Below are 8488 nucleotides of genomic sequence, written 5' to 3'. Positions count from 1 at the left end.
ATTCGGCCTGAGAAAGAACAACATGGAATATCTCAGAGCTCATCCTACAACAGTGGTCAGACAAGATGGTATTGTTCTTCAAGGTTGTAGTATTTTTCTCTTAGGCCTAGGCATTTAATTCAATTTCTCCATTAACCCTTTTAGTACTAAGCGGGTTCCCCATTTGTCTAGGCCACCACACTACCCCCCTTTTGTCCTACAAGGACAATCCACCACCCTTAGCCAAGTTCTATGTATCCTAGCCGCCGGGCTTCATCCTCAGAGGGGTCTGGATCCCTGAGGAGAGGGAGGGAATAGATAGCTGGCTTGAATCAGCAAGGTAGGCACAGGAACCCAATGGCAGCTCGCCCACCCAAGTGCTACCCTTGGTATAATTTCTCCTGAGACCAGGCTAACCCCTTAACAACCACAAAGGTGGGATCGCAACTCCAAATGGGCTTTTACTGAACGAGGGCCCCTGTATTGCCTAGGGACCATGCGGAATCTGAGGGGAAAGCCAGAAAATGCATCTCAGAGAAGGAGGGGCTAACAGGAAAATGAGTACAAATCCAACATTCAGTCTGATTAGTTTGCGAGGCTACGACCTGCATGCGTTGAACTGCAGAATTAGTAGACCATGTCCCTGCAAGGACCATGCAGGACAGGATCCAAATCAGAGTCAGCATTCTGATGGCTCAGTTAAAGGTCCTGCACAAGCACTTCTGTCCGAGGTCAGCGTCTGCTTTAAGTGCAATGCATGGATCCACAAGGGTCATCCTTCAACCTTCACGTCCGTATGGGTGGTGAGCAGGACTTGAAAAGGCCCCTCCCTTCGAGGTTCCAAACAGTTCTTTCTCCTGAAGGACTTCACCAAGACTAGGTCCCCGGGCTGGTATTGATGGCAGTCTTCAATGGTGGGCTTTTTCTGAGCTTCTACCACCTGTGTATGCAAAATTTTAAGAGAATTAGTAAGCGCTCTACAGTAGGTAATTATTCCCTCATCCATAGCGTGGATGTCCATTTCCCTCGCAGACAAAGGTGGGGCCACTGGGAGGCGCATAGGTCGTCCCATTACAACTTCATAAGGAGAGAGGGTGGTGGTACGGTTAGGGTGAGACCGCATAGTCATGAGCGCCAGGGTAGAGCTTCAGGCCATTTCAAACCAGTTTCTTCACATAATTTAGCTAGTTTGTTTTTCAGAATACCATTTTGTCTTTCCACCACCCCAGTAGACTGGGGGTGGTATGGGCAGGAAAGGTGATCGCTGCATTGTAAGGCCCTCAACAGTTCCTTTCTCACTTTAGCAGTAAAATGAGGCCCATTATCACTCGATAAAATCGCTGGTATCCCAAACCTGGGTATGTATTCACGTAACAGCAATTTTACACCAATAACAGCATCATTCCGTCGAGTGGGATACAAACATACTGTAACTAAAACATAATTATATCCCATACATTTAGGCATTTGTATAAAGTCCATTTGTAGGTGTATAAACGGGCCCCATGGCTGGGGTCCCGTACCAGCAGTCACTGTGGGCGTCTTGCCTGGGTTATGTCATTGACATAGGTATGACAGTTATTACTAACACAATGCTTATTAGCATTTTACTATTCACTATACATTTAACATTCATTCTATATACAAATGTTAAACCTCTGAGCTGGCAACTGGTCAAGTCATCATTCTTGTATCGTGAGAGATTCAGTAAATGCTCATTAGTTACCCAGAAAGGGATTACCCCTTCATTAATCTGTCTTAAATTTTCTCCGGCTTGTTCCAGTGCCCAAAATCTAGAGGTGCTACATACTTCATTCCTGCTTGCTTCGTCTGAAATATCTTTCCCTATTTCATTTAATTTATTGATAGTCCCCACATGACTTGTGAGCACGGTAGCCAGGCTTTGGATTAACCAATGATGTCCCTATATTGAATATCGTAGTGGCATCGTTTATCAGGCTGCGCTTAACACGGTTCCCTCCCAAGCCTGATCGCATCTTGCAATTGAACTGAACTGCTTCAGTCATCAATTGGCATTTCAGAGCCATATAGAGTGCTTGGGTATGGGTTGAGCACCATTGGGGCAGGATGATTCTGATTCAAGACTATGGGTACCAGCTCATGGTGTACATTATCATACAAAACTTCTGATTAACCAGTACCAAACCATTCGTCAGTCCTGGATGCATAGTCGGACAAGATGATTCAGTCAGTGTGGTAATTAAGTGAGCTCGATCTGAAGCAAAACCTTACTACAACTTGAAAGCACTTGTTCTCCTACTGTTACATTTATCATTCCCCATTGCGTGTCGCATTCAGCACTGTCTGTGCTGTACCAAAGTTCCTCCTGCGGTGCGGGATGAGCAGTGATGATCCCTGACCTTGTTGCCAGTACTGATACGCCCACGACCAGGATCGTAGATCTGTGGAGACATTAACATCGGCTCTCGTTCTCATATCTACAAATGAGCATGTATCACCTGTCATAATTATCTCGTATGGTCCATGCCTGTTCGCTCTGAGCTCACCCTGACCATCACCTTATTCCCCACTTGGGGGGGTCTGTTGTTGCTCTTTGGATTTGCCTGTTTCCATATCCTTAACCATCTGTCAGTCTCTAACTTCCTCTCTCAACTAATGTAATTGCCTACTTAATTCCCTTACATTGTCCTGTATTTTTCCTTTCAGTGGCCCTACACCTCCCACTATAATGCCTTCAGATAATTACATGGCCCTTCCTGTTACCATTTCAAATGGGGTGAACCTGGTGGTCCTGCTTGGGGTAGCCCTAAGGCGCATCAGAGTATTGGGCTGTTCCCTGTCTCTTGATTGATGTTTTTTTTTAAGTTCAGTTCATCCTTTCCACTATCCCTGGACTCTGGGGGTGGTAAGGAATTTCTGTTTAATCTCCATAAGATTACACACTTCTTTAATGCCTCTCCCTGTGAAATGAGTTCCCTGATCTGAATCCATTTGGGTAGACACCGCCACTCCATCCAGTTTGCTCTCTGCTGCTGCTGTCTCATGTCAGACCTCAATTCCTTAAACAACTCTACAATGCACCCTCTTATCCTATCTTTCAGTGGCTCAGTATCTTCACTTCCAGTGATGGTTCTCTCTGGGAACCGCTTAACTCTGCCTGTCATCAAGGTGTTAATCCTGTGGTCTTACTTTTTGTAGCTCGCAGGCACATTAATATAATCAGTAATACATCTATTTAGCCTTTTTCCAGCTTTCCCTTTATCGGTATCCTTCTTGTGGTAAATTATTGTTAAGTATTATTTCTCCTTACATTTCAATTCCTGAACTACAGATTCCATATAGTTTTATCTCTAAGTTGTTTTTCTTTTGACCATGATCATCCTAAGATTCTCTTGAGTTCAGTTTCTCTACTGTCAACGGGGATCTCTGTCTCTGGATCTTTGCTTATCTGCCCTGTGCTGTTCCAATGCCTCAGTTGATGGCCAGATTATCAAATTCATTTCACTTAAAACAGTTTGTACATTATGTCCTCTTTCCCTAACTCATTTTCCTACTTGCCTCATACCATTTTACAGCTACCATCTTATCTTGTTCAGGTTGTCTGGAAAGACTTTAATATGAATAAAATATTCTCATAACAGTTTTAAAAACAGAAATCAGGTATTGACATGTTTTGCTTCATTTTCTTCTTCTCAAACATTTTATTGTCTCAAAAATAACCCACTAAATTGTGTCTGACCCTTTTCTTTTAGAATTATCCCAGATCCATTAACTCGGCCAAAAATTGGATTTCTGCCAAACTTTGTCAAGGTCTTGAGCTTAGCTTCATATTTTGGGAACAGACTTACAAATACAAAAGCTTGCAGCATTTGAATTAGTGACAATTGTTGTCAAACCTTTTAAAATGAAAGTTCCCTTTTGAGAACTTTATCAAGAACCAAACCTCAAATTTTTAAACTTGATAAGAACTGTAATTTACGCTATCAAAATTAAAACTAACTCTTTTTCGTGTGTAATGATTTGTATCCAAGTTATAATTTCTGTATGTTTATCGACACATTCTTTATCTTAGATAGCATCCTGGTAATTCAAAAGTAATCTGTTAAATTACACTGCACTTTACATCTCAAGATTATCCCAAATGCAAATTCCAATGCTTTTGGAAAGCAGATTTCCCTTAATATTTAATTAATCTCTTCATAAGAAACCCCTTTTTACCCATTGGAACCACCTAGACCTTGGGTTTATGTCTTTTGGTTTTCCTAGAATCTTTCTGAAATTCAAATAATATTTTTCCTCAGAATTTTAGAATACCAACTCATATGTATTAATCCCAATCAGTTTGGAAGCTGATGATGAGGGTTATTCCCTACTTGTCTGCAAGGGGGTGGTACAAGGGTTGGTTCATCTCAAACAAAGGCAAGCCCTGTTTTATCTTTACACTACCTTCAAATTACCATTTTTGCCAGAAATCTCAACTCAAACCTTATACTCAAAACTTTGGAATGTTTGAATAAACTTTTCCTTTAACCTATTATGGGGCTTTCGACTCTAAAGTGCTCAACCGCACACACAAAAGACAATTTAGGGAAGAAAACACATTAAAGCTCACATACAAATGCTTCATTGCACACAAACAAACACATAGATAAAGGTATGTATCGATACTCCTATAATATCGAACTTAACTCTAGACGAAGCTTCAAGTAGCAGTGGGGGGAATAAAGGGATCTTGAAGGCTCCACCTATTCCACTCCACCTTCAAACTGACAAAATCTCACATTTTCTCTGCTGCTGCTTGTCAATTGCTCATTAACCCCCCTAGGGGTACCCTCTTTCTCTCTCTCTCTCTCTCCCTTCAGCACAAACAGCTCTTGTAACTTAGATCAATTCATTTGTTTTTAGTTACAGAAAATTCAGTAGTGGACTATCTACCTCCCTTAAAACATATTATAAGCACTCAATTCTGTCCCCATTAAAAATTCCAGCTGGTGGGAAGCTCTCTCCTTCACCTTGAGTCCATTTAACCCAGTCAGAAACATATTAGACAATTTCAGGACCGTAATGGGTATATATATAAGTATTTGGGGTTCCCTTCAAAGGGGGAACCTGGGGGTTCTTTGTTGCCATATTTCCCTTTTTTATTTAATAATAGACACAAAAATACACACAGAAACTAAAGCTTCAACTCCAGGGGACTCGAACCCCTGGGTATACTATTACTACTTTTCAACTCCAGGGGACTCGAACCCCTAGGAATACTACTACTACTTTTCAACTCCAGGGGACTCGAACCCCTGGGAATACTACTACTAACTTACACTAAATTACTGGCCAAGTTAATCTAAATATTTAAACAGATGACTTACCCTGAGAGTCAGCCACAATGAGGCAGGCGAAGGCAGATCGCAGGTCAACGAACTCCAGAAGCCCAAGCTGGGCTGCCGTGGACTGAGGAGTCCCTGAACTGCGAGGTCCTAATGCTGCTGCTCCGTGACTCAACCCCAGGGGTTAGTCATCTCCGTGGAACCTCCAGAAACCGTCGGAGATTAATCACACCGAGGCATCTCTTCGTCATAGAAATCCCATTTATTACTTGTGCACAAGGGAGAACAATACAGCGAGAGCTATTGTACCGTCTCAAAGCAGAATACACAGAGACTTGCTTAAAAGCATCTTACAATCAATCAGTAAATTTTGCACATCTCAATCCGCTTATTTGCATACGTTAACTGACCAATCCATGTTTTAGTTAATTCCCATTCCCACCACAACAGGTGTGGTGCCTACACACTTGGTTATCAAAATTCGGCCTAAGAAAGAACAACATGGAATGTCCCAGGGCTCATCCTACAACAGTGGTCAGACAAGATGGTATTGTTCTTCAAGGTTGCAGTATTTTTCTCTTAGGCCCAAGCATTTCATTCAATTTCTGCATTAACCCTTTTAGTACTAAGTGGGTTCCCTATTTGTCTAGGCCACCACAGAGGCAGCCAAAAGTCCCAGGTAATCCTGGCCACAGGTGGGTCCAGAAAATCCCACCCTTCATCTTTTGTTTCTCAATCAACAGAATGTCACCATTGAATTGGTTGCATCCTGTACCATATTGAGGAAACATCACTGTATTAATTTCACTAGATTGACTTGGCCTTTGCACTATACGGTCTTTTTGAAAATTGACAGCAGGATATCCGTGAAGCCTTGCATTGTCTGTTGGTGGGGTCCTTTAGCTGAATTTGTGTGTTTTAAGACCATTGATCCTGAGTTTGTGCTTATTTGTGAGGCATTTTCTGTTGCTGAGCATGATAGAATTGTGTGCCAGTATAAAAATATTAAGTCTATGAGGATAAAGGGATAGTGGAAGAGTGGATATGAAATTAACAGAGGGAAGTAAAGCAGTGAGCACTGATGAACATGTCTTTTTTTTCACTCTGGAAGGAAGTATTCAATGATGGACTAAAGTGTTGCCATTAGCACCACTTCCTTTCTTTGATATATATCAGTGGTCTAGATTTGGGACATGATTTCCAAGTTTGTGTAAGGCACAAAACTCAGAAATGTAAATAAGGAGGAAGATAGTGAAAGAGGTCAGGAGGACATGGGTTAGTGAAGTGGGCTGACACATAGCAGGTGCAGTTTAATGCAGAGGAGCGTAAAATGATGCAAGTAAAAAGGAGCAGAGACAATATAAAGTAGTTGTGGCAACCCAGCCTTCCAACACAATTGCTGTGCCTTGTTTATTACGATGTATACATTCTCCACCAAGAGAGGTGAAAAAAAAAACACAGTTAACTTTCCAAATTTGGGGAAACAAAGTCTTGTTAAATTCTTCTACAGCCAACAGCCACCATCCCTACCCGCCACCAATATCCCTCCCACCCCCAACCCCACCTTTAGCTAATCCAAACTAGTCCAGGAGATCATACTATTATCTCATGAATGTCATAGACTACCTCCCTTTTTGTACAAAGTGAGCTTTGTCCCATCCAAATACCGGTCCAGATCTCACTTGAAGGGATTCAGTGAGTCAGTGTCCATCATGAGTAAGCAGCCTATTCCGAAGGTTCACTACTTGCTGGCCAAAGAACCACCTCCTACGATCTAACCTAGATGCGACCTTATACAACTTAAAGCTAAGCTAGGGTCCTCTCTAACCCGTGTAAAGCTCTGAGAGAGCTTTGCAGTGTGGATGCTGAGAGGTTGGTTCCCCTGGCTGGAGAGCCCAGAGCTAAGGATCATATTTTTAGGTTAAAGGGTTGACTACCTAAGACTAAGATGAGGAAAAGTTTTTTCACTCGGAGGTTTGGAATCAAGGCTGAGATCATTAGATTTCTGGGTGCTAAGGGAATCAAGGGATATAGGGATAAGGCAGGAAAGTGGAGTTGATATGAACATTCAGCCATGATTGTAGTGCAAATGGTTAATGCGAATATGTAAATGAGACAGTTCACATCATCTTGAGGAAGCGACATACGATCACATGACTATCATGATCGGGTTCTCTCTTACAGCCTCCAACGTTGGGATGAAATGGATGTATTTTACCTTCCATAAGACTGACTGTAAAATTGTGCAGCCCTGACAATGAAACAAACTCAGCGTGTGACTGCAACTCTGCACTAAACGGCACCTATCAATAACTTTTCATCAAACCAAATCCCTGGCGCACTCAGCACCTCCAGGTTCTCCTCCAGTTTCAGGTAAGCTATACTTTGCTCATTTTGTGTTCAAATTTACAAGGGGATTCAATAGCGTAAATAACAAGAACCTGTTTCTAGTTGCAGGAGGGCCAGTAACCAGGGGACACAGATTTAATTAAGATAATTGACGAGAGGACCAGAGGTGAAATGAGAAGATTGTATTTTTTTAAACGCAGTGAGCCATTGTGATCTGGAATGCGTTGTATGAAAGGATGGTGGAAGCAGATTCATGATTAACTTTCAAAAAGAAATTGGACATACAACATTTGCAGGTCTATGTAGGAAAGAATAGGGCATGGGACTTGTTGATAACTCTTCCAAATGAGCCGGTGCAGGCAAGGTGGGCTGAATGGCCTCCTTCTGTGCTGAACGATTCCAAGTTTTGAAATATCATCTTCAGCCAGACCACTTTGTCCATTTTTAGAGACTGACATCACCTCTTACGTTCGTAGACTCCGGCCATTGGAGGCTGGTTTGGAAGTTGACATGTTCAACAATCTGCTTTGCCTGGCTTATCGGAAAACAATAAGCAGAAAAACTAGCAGTTAGTTGTTGCTAACAGCTCTTCCGTGAAAAATAACTGAGCTGAAATAATCTCCTCCACCTCATCCGATGAACCCACTTTACTCTCAGATAAAGAGATTGGCAATCTTGCTTTCCTCTAGATCTGAAATGATAAACTGCACTATTTCCTGAACATAGAGACAGCACTTGAAGTCCATTTAGTCAGTTGGTGGTACAGAACTTAAGAATTGCTGAAAAAAGACATTTTGTCTAAGCTTTTTGTCTTTTAATCATTAGGAGAGTTACAAGGATACCTAGTCGTG

This window comes from Carcharodon carcharias, chromosome 30, assembly GCF_017639515.1.
Source record: "Carcharodon carcharias isolate sCarCar2 chromosome 30, sCarCar2.pri, whole genome shotgun sequence".
In the NCBI taxonomy this organism is placed as follows: domain Eukaryota; kingdom Metazoa; phylum Chordata; class Chondrichthyes; order Lamniformes; family Lamnidae; genus Carcharodon; species Carcharodon carcharias.
This window is presented reverse-complemented; position numbering follows the sequence as displayed.